A 16506-nucleotide genomic window follows, 5' to 3' on the forward strand; every position below is an offset into this window, starting at 1 on the left:
TAAATAAATATTTAACACAAACAAAAACAACCTGGCTCACCAACTAGCGCACAAAAAATACTTACAATTAATTATTGTTTAAAGTAATAAAAAAAATAAATAGGTTTACTATTTAGGGGCCTAGTTTTACTAACACGTATATTGCTTAATATATATTTATTTAAATATGCGATTTTTTTTTTTGCTATGTCATTAATCATTTCCGAAAAATTACAATTTTTGGCAATTTCCTTTTCAATGCTTAATATAGCAAGTGCATTTAACCGTTCTTCGCACATACTTGACCGAAGATAATTCTTTATAAATTTTAATTTGCAAAAAGAACGCTCTGCACTTGCTATAGTAACTGGTAACGTAAAGAAAATTTTCAATACAGTTAGTACATTTGGAAATAGTTCATTATAACTATTATTTAATATATATTGCAATATATCTTGCGCGTTATTTACATTTTTTTTTTTGGTCCAGATCAATTCTCGTGACAAATCAATTTCCTGGATTAAGTCTTCATTTACATCTTTACTATAATATTTTACAAAATCCCTTGAGCGGTTTTCTAGTTCATTTTTTTTCTAATGTTTTTATATCAGTGATTAATTTAAAATAAGAAATAACATTGGGTATATTTTTAAATCTCTCATCTATTAGTACAATAAGAGTATCAACCACAACTTTGAAAAAGTGACATCTAAATTCCTCTACCGGGTTTAGTAAAACATCATCTTCTGCTAGTTCAGAAAATAATCTTTTTCTTTTTCGAATTCTTTTTTCAGGGAAGTCTTCGGAAATATTCAAGTTTCGTGCTATCATTTTTGCGTCGTCTAAAAATGTGTTACATTTTGATCTTAAATTTTGGATTTCATTTTTAATTTTATTCACTAAATTAAAAGCAGAGTCAAGAACAATTGTTTTTGCTTGAAATAGTTTGTTGATACTATTAATTTTTGACAATATTGTAAACCACACCGATAAGCTTAAAATAAATGGCATTTCTTGTAATGAATCCAATAGACTTTTAGCTTCGGATATTGCTGTATTATCGTTAATTGCACCAATAAATTCTTCTAAAGCATTATAAGTTTGTTCAAACTGTGTATACACTGCTTTGACTGCGTTTATTTTGGCTTCCCTTCGAGTATAGCATAATGGTTTAAGCGTAATATTTAAACGATTTTGTATAATTTCTCACCTTTTTTGTAGATGCAGAAAATACGCAGTATAAACGTTGCAATATTCCGAAATTTTTTTTACAATATATACTACTGGAAGCAGCATCACAAATTATTAAATTAAAAGAATGTGATAAGCAAGGTACATAAATTGCATGAGGGTTTAAACTAATTATTCTAGATTGTACGCCTTTATATGTTCCCTTCATATTGCTACCGTTATCGTATACTTGCCCTCTACAATTCATAATATCTAAATAAAGCTCACTTCTTTTTAAAAGCGAATTTGCTAGTCCTTCACCAGTCACATCAGTTACTTCAATAAATCCTATAAATGACTCATTTATAATTAATTTTTGTCTACAAAATTTACATATCTAATAATTATTGAAGTTTGTTCCTTGTGAGAAATATCAGGAGTACATTCCATTTGGATACTGTAATATATGGATGCTTTTATATCGTCTTTAATTTTATTAAGGACTTCATTACCTAATGCAGCAATAATTTCCTCTTGAAATCTATGCACCAAATGATGCACAATTCTTTTTTTCGTATTTTTAATTCTGTTTACATGATCCATTAGCACAGGATCATATTTACTTAATAATTCTATCAAAATCAGCTAACGCCTTTTTATTCCCGTATACGGGAGTAGGCGAAGCCATTTAGCCCTATCTAACTTTTGGAGACTGAGTGGGCAGTTCAATCTCCACTGGTTCCAATCAGAGATAGATGGCCCAAGGCTATCACTAATTAAGCGGTACACAGTGAAGAGAGACGGCTCAAATGTGCCGCCATCTCGTGGTCCCTAACCCTAACACAATATATTTAATGTCTGAAATAATGTGGGTTCTACGGTCGATTTTCTTGAGTTTACGGGACGAAAAACCCGAGTTTCCGGAAGGAAAAACCCCCTTGCCCGTGCCAGAGATCGACTAACTCGGGAACCGGTCGAAAAAAGGCTTAGAAAAATTTCCTCTAGTCGCCGACTAGACTCGAAACCAAGTCTTCCTTCGTGCAGCCAAGCGCCGTGGTATGCAAACGCCACATCCACTGAGCTACACAGGCTCTATCTTAATAATTCTATTAAACTTAAAAAATTTCCATTTTCGGCATTCCTATTGTTTCATGGGATCCTCGAAAAATGACAGATTATTACTTGCTAAAAATTGAATTACATCTACAATTCTTTGGAATAATATTTTAAACGTGCCGTTTCTTTATTTATATTAATTTGATTTGTTCTGTCAACAGTCGAACATAAATCAAGTCTTTTTAGTAATTCTTGCCAAGCAATAAAAGAATTAAAGTGACCAACAGAAAGCTCATGATCTCGAATTACAGATGATAGTTTTCTCCATTTATTAAAACCATATATAAATCGTGTTGATTGATCTTTTCCTCTTCTTTTGGAAAACAATACACAACAAAAGCAAAATACTGAGTCTTAAGCTTTTGAGTAAACTAACCAGCTGCGAAGCTGAGTTTCACCATTTGTCATTTTTTTAAACAGTACGATGTAGAAAATGATCTACTTTCAACATTCTTAACGAATGCGTCTTGATGATGTTGTTTAGGTCCGGTTTTAACACAAAATGATCTAGATTTATCAGTTATAATATTTGGCCACAAACCTAGATTATTTATATTCACTTGATCACCATCGTTATTATTGTTTTCTTTGTTATTTGTTGTATCCAGAACGTTTGTATAATCAGATGCATCTTTTTCGACGAATCCCACAGTTTCTACATTTTCGTTGAAAAGTTGAGTAGCTTATTTGGAGTTTTCTTCTTAAGTTGAAGTTTGAATCGCAAGTGCTGCATTTCTTTGTCAGATTTATTTTGTAGCCATGAAAACAAATCTACTTGCGACTTTTTGAGATTTTTCTTTTCTTCTTTTTTTCTTTTCTGCTGATTTCCTTTATTGACACCCAGAGGGACACTTTGGCATGGACATTATGGGTTAGGCTTTGCCTGTGGAATAAATAAATAATATTAAATATTTTTATCCCATGAATTAACAAAAAGTTAAATATGTACGTACTTTATACAATATTACAAAATTTTAGAAACACTCAAGGAATGTGTTTATTTTTTTCGTTTGTTTACTTCAGTACATCAGTTTCATCCTTATCTATCATTATTAACTAAAATAGGTATGTGGACTGCCAAAGTAGGTTCATAGGCAAAAAAAGGGGGGGGGGGAAGAAACATCCAAAGTTACTTGATGTGTTTTATAGTACTGATAGAGGGGAAATGTTTCATCACTTGGCTAGAAGAAGCTAAACAAGAGGTCATCCTTGGCAGTTGAGTTAAAGTGTGATTAGTAGGGAACATGAGGACTAGATTTTTCGTTTGCAGAGTTGTGAATAAATGGAATTAGTTGCCAGTTAGTTATTAGCCCTTTGTCTATTAAAGGATGCAAGGAGAGATATGATAAATTATGTGAAGTGCAAGAGTGCCTCTAGCTTTCATAGAGTGCAGACGTGTTTTCTAGTGCTCCCTATTATTAGTAATCCGCGCGACCCTTGCCCCGATCCCCGCAGAGGAAGACCGAAGATCAACCGTAGCTTCGCAGGCAAATGCGAAGGTTAGAAGGAACTGTAAGTACCTCTTGGTTTCAACCATTTCGTGATATGAATAGCATAATGAATAGAAATAACAATTTTGAACCTAAAGCAGATAGTGAACAAGAAAATCGGTCTGAAGGTTTTAACTCGCAGGACCTATTAAAATCGCTAAACTTACCACCCGAAATAGACTGGTCTAAAACTGTTATTCTTAAATGTGACGCAAAATGCGGTCCTTACACCGAGGAGGACATAATTAAAAGCCTTACGGAAAACAAAGTTAAAGGAAGTGATGTGTGGCATTTAGGTCATCTAAAATACAATTATGTTTTTCTATTGTCGTTCAAACAACTGACCGTTAAAGAACGATTTGCCAGTATGGGGAACGTCCAAGTGAGGAATGGCACCTGTGAAATTATTAATATAAATGCATGTAGAAAATTAGAAATTTTAATGCACTGGATGCCACCCCACATACCAAATCACTTGGTTGCTCTCCACTTTGAAAGATTCGGAAAAATAGAATTTCTGGAAAATATATCAACAATTAAGAATGATGACTGGTCTCATGTCCTAAGCAACAAAAAAAAAATTAGTCATAGAACTCAACGAAGGTGCAAAAATTGACGACATCCCATATACTATAAGAGTGAAAAAGGTTATGGGAATAGTCGTGGTCCCAGGAAGACCGCCATCCTGCTTCCGCTGTAAAAAAATCGGACATCTACGCAGACACTGCAATGAGCCGAAATGTGAAAAGTGCAACCGCATAGGTCATACAGCAGATCAATGCAAGGGTAGCACGTACGCTTCCATATTGAGGCAAAACGAAGAGTCCCCCAGACATAGAAGGCGGAGAAGAGGATGTGCAAGACACAGATGGGCATAACAAAGGTAAAGAAGAAAATAGGGAGAATAACAAAGGAAGCAACAACTCATCAACTGACAGGGAAGAAAAAAAAAATTCACGTTACAAAAAGACAACAAAACCACTGTTCCAGAAATGTCTATCTCAGACGATAAGAGGGGGGAAGGCAGAGAAAGTGAAATTCCAGAAAGTCTCCCTGAGCCATTACCAAGGGAAGAGATTAGTGGAAAGAACTGTACAGGTGACAAGCAGGAAACCTCAAATGAGTCACAAATAACCTGTAATCCGAAATCCCAAGGGCAAACAAGTAGCAAGTTGTCAGCAACACAAAACGTAGCTCCTAAAACACAGCGAAGAACAAAAATTAAGGTCACGCCAAATACCACCAGAGCCAGAAGCAAAACATAAAACTACCCGAATAATTGTAACAGAACAAATCAGAACCAAAATGAAGTTAATGAGCCTAAATTGTAACGGGATAAATACCAAAGAATGCCAAAACCTACTGATCAATGAAATTCACAAAAAATTGCCAGACATCGTAATGCTGCAGGAAACAAGAATTCACGCGCCAGAGCAATAATTACGACTAGAAAAAAGACTAACCCATCACTACATCCTAATCAATGAACCTGCCAGCAGTAGTTCTAGCGGTGGAGTAGCTATCCTTATCAAAAAGGCACCACACATGCAACTGCTGTCCCACGAAGTCTATGTTAGGCACAGAATCCTAGAAGTTGACATAGATCTCGACAATCAAATAATAACCTTAATGAAATGTATGGTCCAACAAAACGTAAAGAAAAAACAACATTTTGGCAGATAATCAAAGAAAATCTGCAACAGAAGAACATAGCAGTAATTGCAGGTGACATGAACTTCGTGGAACAGCCCTTCATTGATCAGGAGAAAGGGTCACAAGCGCCACAGAAAGGACACATCAAGACCTTTGTAGATTGCGGGCTAACAGATGCTTTCAGATTCTTGCATCCAAGAAAAAAGGAGTTCACACATTTCGCTCCTGGGAACGCCTCAAGAATCGACAGGGTTTACGTGTCCCAATACAGAGGCTTCACTGTGAGCAGTGTTGAACATATCCCTGTAACTTTCAGCGATCACTACATGGTAATAGCAGAATTTCAACCCCCTCACAAGGAAAAAAGAACAAAATTCGTCAACAGAAATTTCCCACTGTATAAATTTAATCAGAACTTAACGAAAGATGAAGAATTCAACAAAGAAGTACAAAATATAATATCAGACGTAAAAAAAATAGTCAATGCAATAATAGCCTGGGAAACTTTCAAAAGAAAAATTAAAAACGCAGCCATAAAAATTAGCACTAAACGAAAACACCAGCAAAACCAAGAAAGAGAGACAGATCTAAAGAAACTATCCATCCTGTGCTACATGGATCGGACCAAACCAGAAGTTAAACAAGAAATAAATCTAATTAGAGAAAAAATTAAGGCGCAACAACTTCAGGAAATAGAACGAGCATGGCTCTGCTCCTGGTTAAGAACCATAGAAAATGATGAGGGCAAAATATCCACAGCTTGGATTTTCGAAAAAAGGAATTATGAAAGAAAGAGAATAGAATGTTTACACTACGATGGGAAAATCATTCAAGAAGATGCGGAACTACTGCATGCTATTCACGAATACTTCGCAACACTGTTTTCGGAAAAACAAAGCGAAGAACGGGACAGAAACAAATTCTTCCCCTTCATACCTAAGATAACCCAGAAAGAGGCGGAAGAAATCGACATCCCGATAACAGCAGCAGAATTCAGGCAAACAGTAAGGCATTTACCAGACAAGAAATCCCCAGGAGAAGACGGTCTTACAAACGAATTTTACAAGCGCTACTTCCAAAAATTCGAGCATTTATTTATGAGAATGACGCAAGAAATATACCAAACACAAATAAAACCAGACAGATTCAGCACAGGGTTCATCACACTTATCCCGAAAACTTCAGACACAGAAAAATTCAAAGACATAAAGTAGTGGAGAGGGATAACACTTTTAAACACCGATTACAAGATCGTCTCAAAAATCCTATCCAATAGAATACAGATGTACTTACAGAAATTAATATCTCCCGCACAGACTTGTGCAATTAAGGGCAGAAATGTAGCAGACACAATTACTCATTTAAGATCAGTATACGAGTACTACAGTCTGACTGACAAACCCTACTAGGCTTGGATATAGAAAAGGCGTTTGACACCATAAGCCACGTATATATATTCAAAGTTGTAGAGGAAATGGGATTTGGCCCAAAATTTAGGAACTGGCTGAAAACTTTCTACGAGAATGCAGAAAGTCAAGTAATCGTGAACAGGAAGCTATCCGCATCTTTTAAAATGAAATGCTCAATGAGACAGGGAGACCCCCTCTCTATGGCCCTCCTCGTCCTTGCACTAGAACCAGTCATCAGAGCGATCAACTCCAACAAAGAAATCAAGGGAACAAACATTCACGGGGAGAGCCAAGCAAAACTATTTGGCATATGCTGACGACATCACATTAACCCTAGAGACGGAAACATCCATTGAAGAGTCAATGAAATTACTAGACGCCTTTGCAAGAGCTTCTGCCCTGAAAGTAAACCTGAATAAATCTCATTGCATGCTAATAGGAAAATGGGAAAAGAACCCTGAGATTCCTCAAGGCATAAGAACTCAGGAATACTTACCGGTTCTGGGAGTTAAAATAGGCGGCCCAGAAACGTATGAAAAACAGTGGAAAGAACTCCACGCAGCTGTTGCGTGGAAAATAAATACTATGCGCCCAAGACAACTATCTGTAAGAGGAAAAGCGCGAATATGCAATATATATTTATCCTCTCGCATCTGATACAAAGTGAACAACATCCCGTACCATGGGCAATGGGCAGACAAGATCCACAGGCTGTGCGCCACCTACATCTGGGGCTCTCGGTACGAACCGATGAGGAGAACAACGCTTTTACGAATTAGAAGCAGGAGGTCTAGGTCTAATTAATATCCACTTAAAAACAGTTATCAACAGAGCGAAGACTGCAGAAACAGCAAACACCAAGTCATACCACGGATATGCAATAGCATTCCTACAGAAATGCCTTCCACACAGAATAATTAGCACAATGCCAGAGATTCATGGAAGAGTTCCCAGAATGTTTACAGAGATGGCGGAGGGATACGTATTTGTAACAGAGCGTATCAACACTGAAACTTTAATAAGTCAAAAAACAAAAGCAACATACTACAAACTAAGCAGAATAACCATTCCCATACCACAACATAGAGAATTAAGAAGAGGCCAAATCACACTCAGTCCGGTATTAAACAATATCTTCAAGCTCCCAATACATCCAAAGTATAAAACCTTCTTCTTTAAAGTACACCATGCCTGCCTACCAACCAAGATGTGGATAGTGGCTAAAGGTATACCCCTTGAAGGGAATGCAACATGTCAGTTTTGCCAGGAACCGGAAACACTATACCACCTAATGTTATATTGCAAGGAAGCAGAAGTAACTTGGAAAGCCGTTAAAAGATGGCTTCCAGAAATCAAAGTAATCAATGAAGAAATGTTATTCTGGCTAAAAGGAAAACATATAAACAGGGTGCAAACAATTGTTCTAATTCTAACGATGTACGCAATTTGGGCTCACAGATGCGACCAAGCGTATGGAAGGGTAGACAATCCCGGAACAATATCGAAATTACATCACTACATCCAGGAGGAGATCACCAATTCGGTCCAGTCTAGAAGAATGACTACAGAAGAATGGACACACTTAACCTCCAACCTTACATCAAATGAACCCTCCAACCAACAACAGAACGACACCTTCATCACTCCTAGTGGAAATGGGGCAAATCGGAAGTAAATTCGGAAGGATACTAACTCTCCACCTCCACCAGAGGAAACAGCACCTGAGTCACTTGGAGCAGATCTCCTACCGCAGGAAAAAAAGTGCTCTCCTACTTCATTGCATGCGAATGTTATTTCGCTGTACAGATGTATATATGATTTATCTTGTTGAATATATAGATTGTTAAATATATAATAAGTGTAATATATAATTATATATATGGTATGTAAATAGAATTAACTGTATATTTAAAAAAAAAAAAAGCTGAATTATACCTTAATCGATGTAATAGAGAAAATAATGTGTATGTAACTAACAGATGAGATTCCCTGTTTATAAGTAAAGGAAGTTAAGGCATTTTAAGAGAACAGTAATGTAACAACTACATTATAACATGATGATATAATATAAAATGAAACTTAGATTGAAATAATGGTATAACAAATGTATATATTGTATATAGAATTCATTATGATGTAAATAATTGCAAAAGTTTATAATAAAATTGTTAAAAAAAAAAAAAAAAAGTGGAAGTGGCACTTGCGTCCTCTGCGCTTGGCCGCTTGAAGTTAGACCTAGGTTCTAGTCTAGTCGCTGACTGGAGGAACTTTTTCTAAGCCTATCTTCGACCGGTTCCCGAGTTAGTCGATCTCTGGCACAGGCAAGCGGGTTTTTCGTTCCGTAAAACTCAGGAAAATCGACCGTAGTACCCACATTATTTCAGACAGTGACATATCTTGTTAGGGTTAGGTACCGAGAGATGGCAGCACTTGTTTGCCAGCCTCTTCATCGGCGGCTGCTATAATTAGTGATAGACATGGGCCAGCTATCTCTGATTGGCTACCGGTGGAGATGGAACTGCCCACTCAGTCTCCAAAAGCTAGATAGGGTATGAAGGCCTCGCCTACTCCCTATTAGGGAATAATAGTTGATTTTTTTTTTTTTGATATTGAACATGTATCATCCCCACTGCTGGGTGAAACTTTTCCTATGATGATTCAGTCTATCTTGGAAGAGTGCATCCATATTTGTACGAATGAGGGTGCGAAGATTAAAGACAATCACAAACATAAATGCCTAAGGCAGGATTTGAACTCGCAACTTTTTGAGCCTGTGTAGCTCAGTGGATGTGGCGTTTGCACACCACCGCGCTAGGCCGCGCGAAGGAAGTCTTGGTTTCGAGTCTAGTCGGCGACTAGAGGAAATTTTTCTAAGCCTTTTTTCGACCGGTTCCCGAGTTAGTCGATCTCTGGCACGGGCAAGCAGGTTTTTCCTCCCGGAAACTCGGGTTTTTCGTCCTGTAAACTCAAGAAAATCGACCGTAGAACCCACATTATTTCAGACATTAAATATATTGTGTTAGGGTTAGAGACCACGAGATGGCGGCACATTTGAGCCGTCTCTCTTCACTGCGTACCGCTTAATTAGTGATAGCCTTGGGCCATCTGTCTCTGATTGGGTACCAGTGGAGATTGAACTGCCCACTCAGTCTCCAAAAAGTTAGATAGGGCTAAATGGCCTCGCCTACTCCCGTATGTATACGGGAATAAAAAGGCGTTAGCTGATTTTTTTTTTATAACTTTTTTTGCTGGAAAGCAGATATGCCAGCCATTCAGCGACCACATATAAACGAGTATGTATATATACACACACACACTGGTGTCCAAAAACGAACTACATTTTTATCTGTATATGAAAAATTTTTCATGACTATGGACACATGTGGAGAAATTTATTGCCAGCATACTTAATAGATTATATTATTGTATTATACACATTAATACATTTCAATACATTTGTATGGAAATGTATTAATGTGTAATACATTTCCATACAAATTAAATTCCAATACATTTTTGGCTACAAATTTGTAACCAAACAAAGTTACAAATTTTCTAAGGACGTAGTTAAGGAATTAATGCACAGTGCTTACAAAAAATTATGTGAAAAGATTTCAGTATGGAATATATCCACCACTTCGAACTACGATGCAGCTCTTAAAACGTCGTACAATGCTTAGCACCAAGAGATTCAGTTCTTGAAGCAAACTGGTCAAGTTCTCCTTCAGATAAAGGATAAGGCTTTGTTTTCTGGAGGAAAATTTCGAGCAGCAATGCGTCTCCTTATTGAGTCCCAAACGTGATCTGTAGGGTGTGAGATCTGGGAAGTGTGTTAGCCCCTCAAACCGATTAATATCCTATCTCCAGTTTAGCTTGCTGCTTGTGTACAGTTTATAACTTTATTTCTTCACAAAAATAGCTTCCTTCAAACATAATTCGCTTAGCACAGCTTTTTTATTTTTTTACTTTATCCTTTGAGGGTTACTACGTAACCCCCATTGGCTTCCTACTCTAAATTGTCAGTTACACAAATTGCCACAAGCTGATTCATCTAAATTTGAGGTTGTAATCTTCAAAAATGTTATTCCTCCTTAGGTTTTGCATACCAATGTATACACATACTAGAAGTAAAAGCCTTTTAGGTTCGATTCTACTTGCCAACTTTTTCTGACCCTTTCTTCGATCAAGTTGGTTGATCTCTTGCAATGGGAGTAAGATTTGTATCCCATAAAATGGGATGTTTCGTCTGTATACTAAAGAAAAACAACCATGTACCACACACAATTTCAGGTAATAATATACTGCATTAGGGATAATGAAATCGCGACACTTTTCTGCCATCTTCACCCAATAAAATTAATGATACTCTTGGGTCATTACTGATTTATTGAATAACACTAAAATTGTCCCGCCTTCCTCTTTTTTGGAATAAAAGTCGTTAGCAGGATAAATATATATATATATAATCAACTAATGCTTTTTATTCCCTTATAGGGAGAATAAGAAAAGCGATGAAGCCCGTCAGGTATAAAGAGATCAATAAACAAGTAAAAATTCAGGCTAAAAAGGCAAAGCAAGACTGCTCAATCAGGGGTCTGCAAGGAAATAGAGGAAAATTATACAGCAAAGGATATGAGAAATATCTATGAAGGCTTGAACTTGATTTCAGGGAAGAAGAGAAAGATAAAAAGCAGTGCTTTGAAGGATAATTTTGTTGGAAAAAAAATGAAAAAATGATAAGATGAAAGAAGTATGTTACAAAACTTTATGGAGATGAAGATAATCTGGAATATTATCAGATAGAAAATGATGCTCCAGAAATTAAGGAATGGGAAACCGAAGCAGCAATTAAAAGAATAAAGGATAGGAAAGTTCCAGGAGTGGATGATATTTAAGGAGAGTTACTGAAGCCATTGGGAAAGGAAGGAATAAAACTTTTATCCATCATCTTTAATAGAAGTCTGGAGGAGGGATAGAATACCTAAAGACCTCATAAGATCTTTTATTCCCATTCCGAAGACTACAGGAATGATGCATTGCAGCAAGCTCAGAACTATCAGCTTGATTAGCCACATTGCAAAAGTCCTAACCAACGTAATATATAGAAGAATGGAACAGATGATAGAGAGGGAATTAAATGAAGCACAGTTTGGTTTCCGGAGAAACAGGGAAGCTATCACAATACTATAGATATTGGGGGAAAGAATGATCGAGTGCAATAAAGATTTATATCTATGCTTTGTGGACTATGAAAAAGCTTTCGATAACGTTAATCACTCTGTTAATAACGTCTATAGTGAATGGATGATAAGGGAGGCCTTGAAAGATCTGAAGGATGGAATAAAGATAAACGGACACCTGATAAATAATATAAGGTATGTAGATGACATTACACTTATGAGTGAAACAGAGGAAGGCTTGCAAAGAGTTTTGAACAGGGTCGAAAATGAGAGATATAAAATGAAAATAAACATTCAGAAGACAAAAGTGATGAAGATTTCAAGGAAAGGAAATCACTTCGAAAGGACAAAGAATAGAAAATGTAAAAAGTTTTGAATACCTTGGGAGTTGGATAATAGAAGACAATAGATCTAATTATAGGTATCCGGAGAGTTCATCGAAAAGGCAAATCATCGAAAGATAATTCATCGAAAAGGCAATTCATCGAATGAACATTTCATCGAAAAAACAGTTCACCGAAAATTTATAATTTTCGAAAATATTATGAGAAAAGTGATCAATTTCGAACAAAACCTGAACCGTGAATAAGGAGATTACAATGCTACTTTCATAGGGAAAAATTATAGAACAGTATGGTTCTTATAGCCTTTCTTGTCCGATAACTGTTTCATGTCTGTTCATGGGACTGATTTGCCTGTTTCCAGGTGGAAAAGCCCAGCCATCTCCGTATTATGCTGCTAACTTGCTTTTAGCAGAACAGGACTGATGAAAATTATGCGTAAATGGGATCCAACTACCCAGATCTTTCTAACTAAACGGCTTCGTTTTTACCGACTGAACGCCGGCTCCATTATTATTGTTGTTGTTAGTAGTAATATGCGACTTCAATACAGCAATTATAGAACTGGAAGGGTTCGACATTTTACAAGAAAATGTCGACCCCTTTCAGTTCAGCTATATTCGGGGCGACAAAGAAATAATGTATCCAAATTATGTATTCTCTGACTTAAATGACTTAGTAGAAGTTGTTGGTACAAGAAGCTGTCTGCATGGTTCAGTTTTTGTTCTAAATGGATTACTTTTACCATAACATTATCGAAAATTTAAAATTTTCGGTGAATTGTTTTTCGATGAATTGCATTTTCGACGAATTGTCTTTCGAGAATTTTCCTGTAACCTAAGTATGAAATTAAGAACAGAATTAAGAAAGCAAAAGCAGCATTTTTCCAAATATACCACATATTAGGAAACAGATATCTGAACAAACAGTTGAAAGTAAGAATCCTCAAGACAATGATCTGGAGCATGCGGATGCATGGATGCGAGTCCTCGACGATCAATAAGGAGATGAGTGACCAACTGAACGCATTTGAAATGTGGTGCTTGAGAAAAAGTGAGCAATGAAGAGGCTCTTAAAATATTCAAACTGAAAGGAGACTATATGGCTAGTATCCAAAGTATTCTGGAGAACTTCCCAGAATAGTATTGCAGGGAAGGAGAGGAAGACCCCCCCCAACTGCAACGACAACATCAAAGATTGGACGGGCAAAAATCTCACAGAAGCAGGAGATAGAGAGGCATTGAAGCAGACTGTTCATCAGCTGAAACCCTCTTAAAGCAGGTGGTTACAGGATTAGATTAGATAAGAAAAGCCGTTTTAGCCCTAACTTCTGGAGTGAGTGGGCAGTTTGTTCACTCCAGAACAAACTGCCCACTACGTGCACTGCGTGCTGTTTAAATTAGGCTGTCACTAATTTAAACAGCACACAGTGAAGAGACGGCTATCAAGTACCGCCATCTCATGGTCTCTAACACAATATTTTAAATGTCTGAAGTAGTTAGTTCTACGATCGATTTTCTTGATGGACGGAAAACCTGCATGCCCATGCCAGATATAGACTAACTCTGAAACCGGTTGTGAAAATGCTTGCTAAAAGTTCTAGTTGGCAACTAGAATGAACCTGACGCTTTCTTCATGCAGTCTAGTGCTGAGTGTAAAAATCACTTTTGCTGAGCTACAGAGGCTCTCTCTCTCTCTATATATATATATATAGGCAGCCATTGAGACATTATATATATGTGTGTATATATATATATATACGGCAGCTGCAGCATTCAGTTGTGATGTGAAAGCACCAAGGCAGCCACTAAGCCATACATACACACGAATTGGCCAGTACCTCATTATCGTCATCAAATTCCTGACATGTACCCTCAAGGGGTGTACAGGATATGACAGTACTACATGAAAAATTTACATCATTAATAACTTCCTATCTACAATTTTCCTCCAAATCAGTCTGTTACTTGTCAAGACTCCAACATTATCAGATCTTATATTTCTATCGTCTAAGGCAGGATTTCTCAAACTTTTTCTACGATGGAACACTTCACAAATCCTGAAATGTTCACGGAACACCTTAGCTATTTTGTAATGTATTAATTAATAATTGGTAATTTAGCTTATTTTGTTAATATTTATTGATTCATAATTAATTATTAAACATCAATTAAACCATCATTAAATTAATTTGTGCTGATTTTCATTGACATATCCCATTCTGATCACCAAAAATTTATATTATTATAAGTACTTACGAGTGAATGCAGACTTTTTTTTCCTGTGTGCTGCTTTTGTAGGGTAGGTAAATATAAATAAAATAAATGAATAAATCTAAGCGTTAAGAAAAAACAATCATTTACTGTCAAATGTTAATTAGTAAAAACAAATATGTCGTTGCAAAAGGAAGTAAAACAAGAATGGCCAGTTTTGATACGCTTGTCCAGAAATCATTTATTGGCAGTTCTTTGTATTTTTGTTTTAAATCGGAGTCGCTAATTAAGTCAATTAGATTTTCATACTCATTTGCACTGAAGCCTGCTGGCTTAGCTGTCACAGTAAATGGATTCAGAACCCAGGAATTGTCCTCACTGGATTTTGGAAAATATTGCAAATCATGCAAGTGTTCTAAAATTACGTTAGATACTTCTTCATTTACTTTAGAATTTATTTCAGTCAAAAATTCATGCAAGGTGGAAAACAATCAAAATTATTCTCGTAGATAGGCTTATACGTTGGTTAAGCATTTCTAAATAACTTAGGGAATTAAAACAACGTAGATCCGAATATAAATTAAATAATACTTTAATAGATATCTCCGATATTTCGGCAATGTCTCATTGCCATTTTCTATAGGAACTTACAAAAGGCAGGAGCACAACAAGCTCTAACAATATAGTAACTGGAAATGAAGATATGAAGCTATCTTTCTCCTAGAAGTCCTAATGGTGCCCTCTGGTGGGCTAAGTAGGCATTCTTGGCCGTTGGGCTGAAGGTCTGCTGATGTATGCCTCCCAAATCTGGGGCAGTCGCATACAACCAAATTTGTTGAGGTTTGGAGAGTTTCTTAGGGCAGAGGCTGATTCTTTCGAATAAATAATCTTTCGAATTTATATTTGCTCCGGTGTATTATTTTTGCTTTCTTCCACCGTATTCTGTGGCGAGTATCCAGAGCATGGTCTGCAAGACCAGAATGACTATATTTGTAAAACCGGATGTAGTCCTTGTGTTCAGAAATTCTGATATTCGCTGTCCTGCCTGTTTGGCCAAAGTACGACAGTTTACAGCTGCAAGGGACCTGGTATACACCAGGTAGGTCTAGGGGAAGTGGTTGGTCTTTGGTAGAGCGGATAAGGGATGCCAATTTTCTGTAAGGCCTGTAAACAGGAGGTGAGGTCATGTTTTTTTAGAATTTTGGTAATCTTTTCCGAGGTGCCTCGGATGTAGGGAATGATGATGGATTTAGAGTAATCTTTTTTGTGGAGGGGGGAAGGAGGGGGGTTGTGGTTTGTAGGTTTTAATATTTTTTGGATTTTTTTTGGGGGGGGGGTAGCCGTTCTAACGACATAGCCCTTAACACTGAACTAAATCACATCCTAAACACATTCTCAGCCAATGGCTACCCCCCCAAAAATATTAAAACCTACAAACCACAGCCCCCCTCCTCCCCCCCTCCACAAAAAAGATTACTCTAAATCCATCATCATTCCCTACATCCGAGGCACCTCGGAAAAGATTACCAAAATTCTAAAAAAACATGACCTCACCTCCTGTTACAGGCCTTACAGAAAATTGGCATCCCTTATCCGCTCTACCAAAGACCAACCACTTCCCCTAGACCTACCTGGTGTATACCAGGTCCCTTGCAGCTGTAAACTGTCGTACTTTGGCCAAACAGGCAGGACAGCGAATATCAGAATTTCTGAACACAAGGACTACATCCGGTTTTACAAATATAGCCATTCTGGTCTTGCAGACCATGCTCTGGATACTCGCCACAGAATACGGTGGAAGAAAGCAAAAATAATACACCGGAGCAAATATAAATTCGAAAGATTATTTATTCGAAAGAATCAGCCTCTGCCCTAAGAAACTCTCCAAACCTCAACAAATTTGGTTGTATGCGACTGCCCCAGATTTGGGAGGCATACATCAGCAGACCTTCAGC

Source organism: Typopeltis vanoorti, chromosome 10 (genome assembly GCF_054136105.1).
Source record: "Typopeltis vanoorti isolate ZY-2024b chromosome 10, IOZ_Tvanoo_1.0, whole genome shotgun sequence".
Taxonomy (NCBI): Eukaryota; Metazoa; Arthropoda; class Arachnida; order Uropygi; family Thelyphonidae; genus Typopeltis; species Typopeltis vanoorti.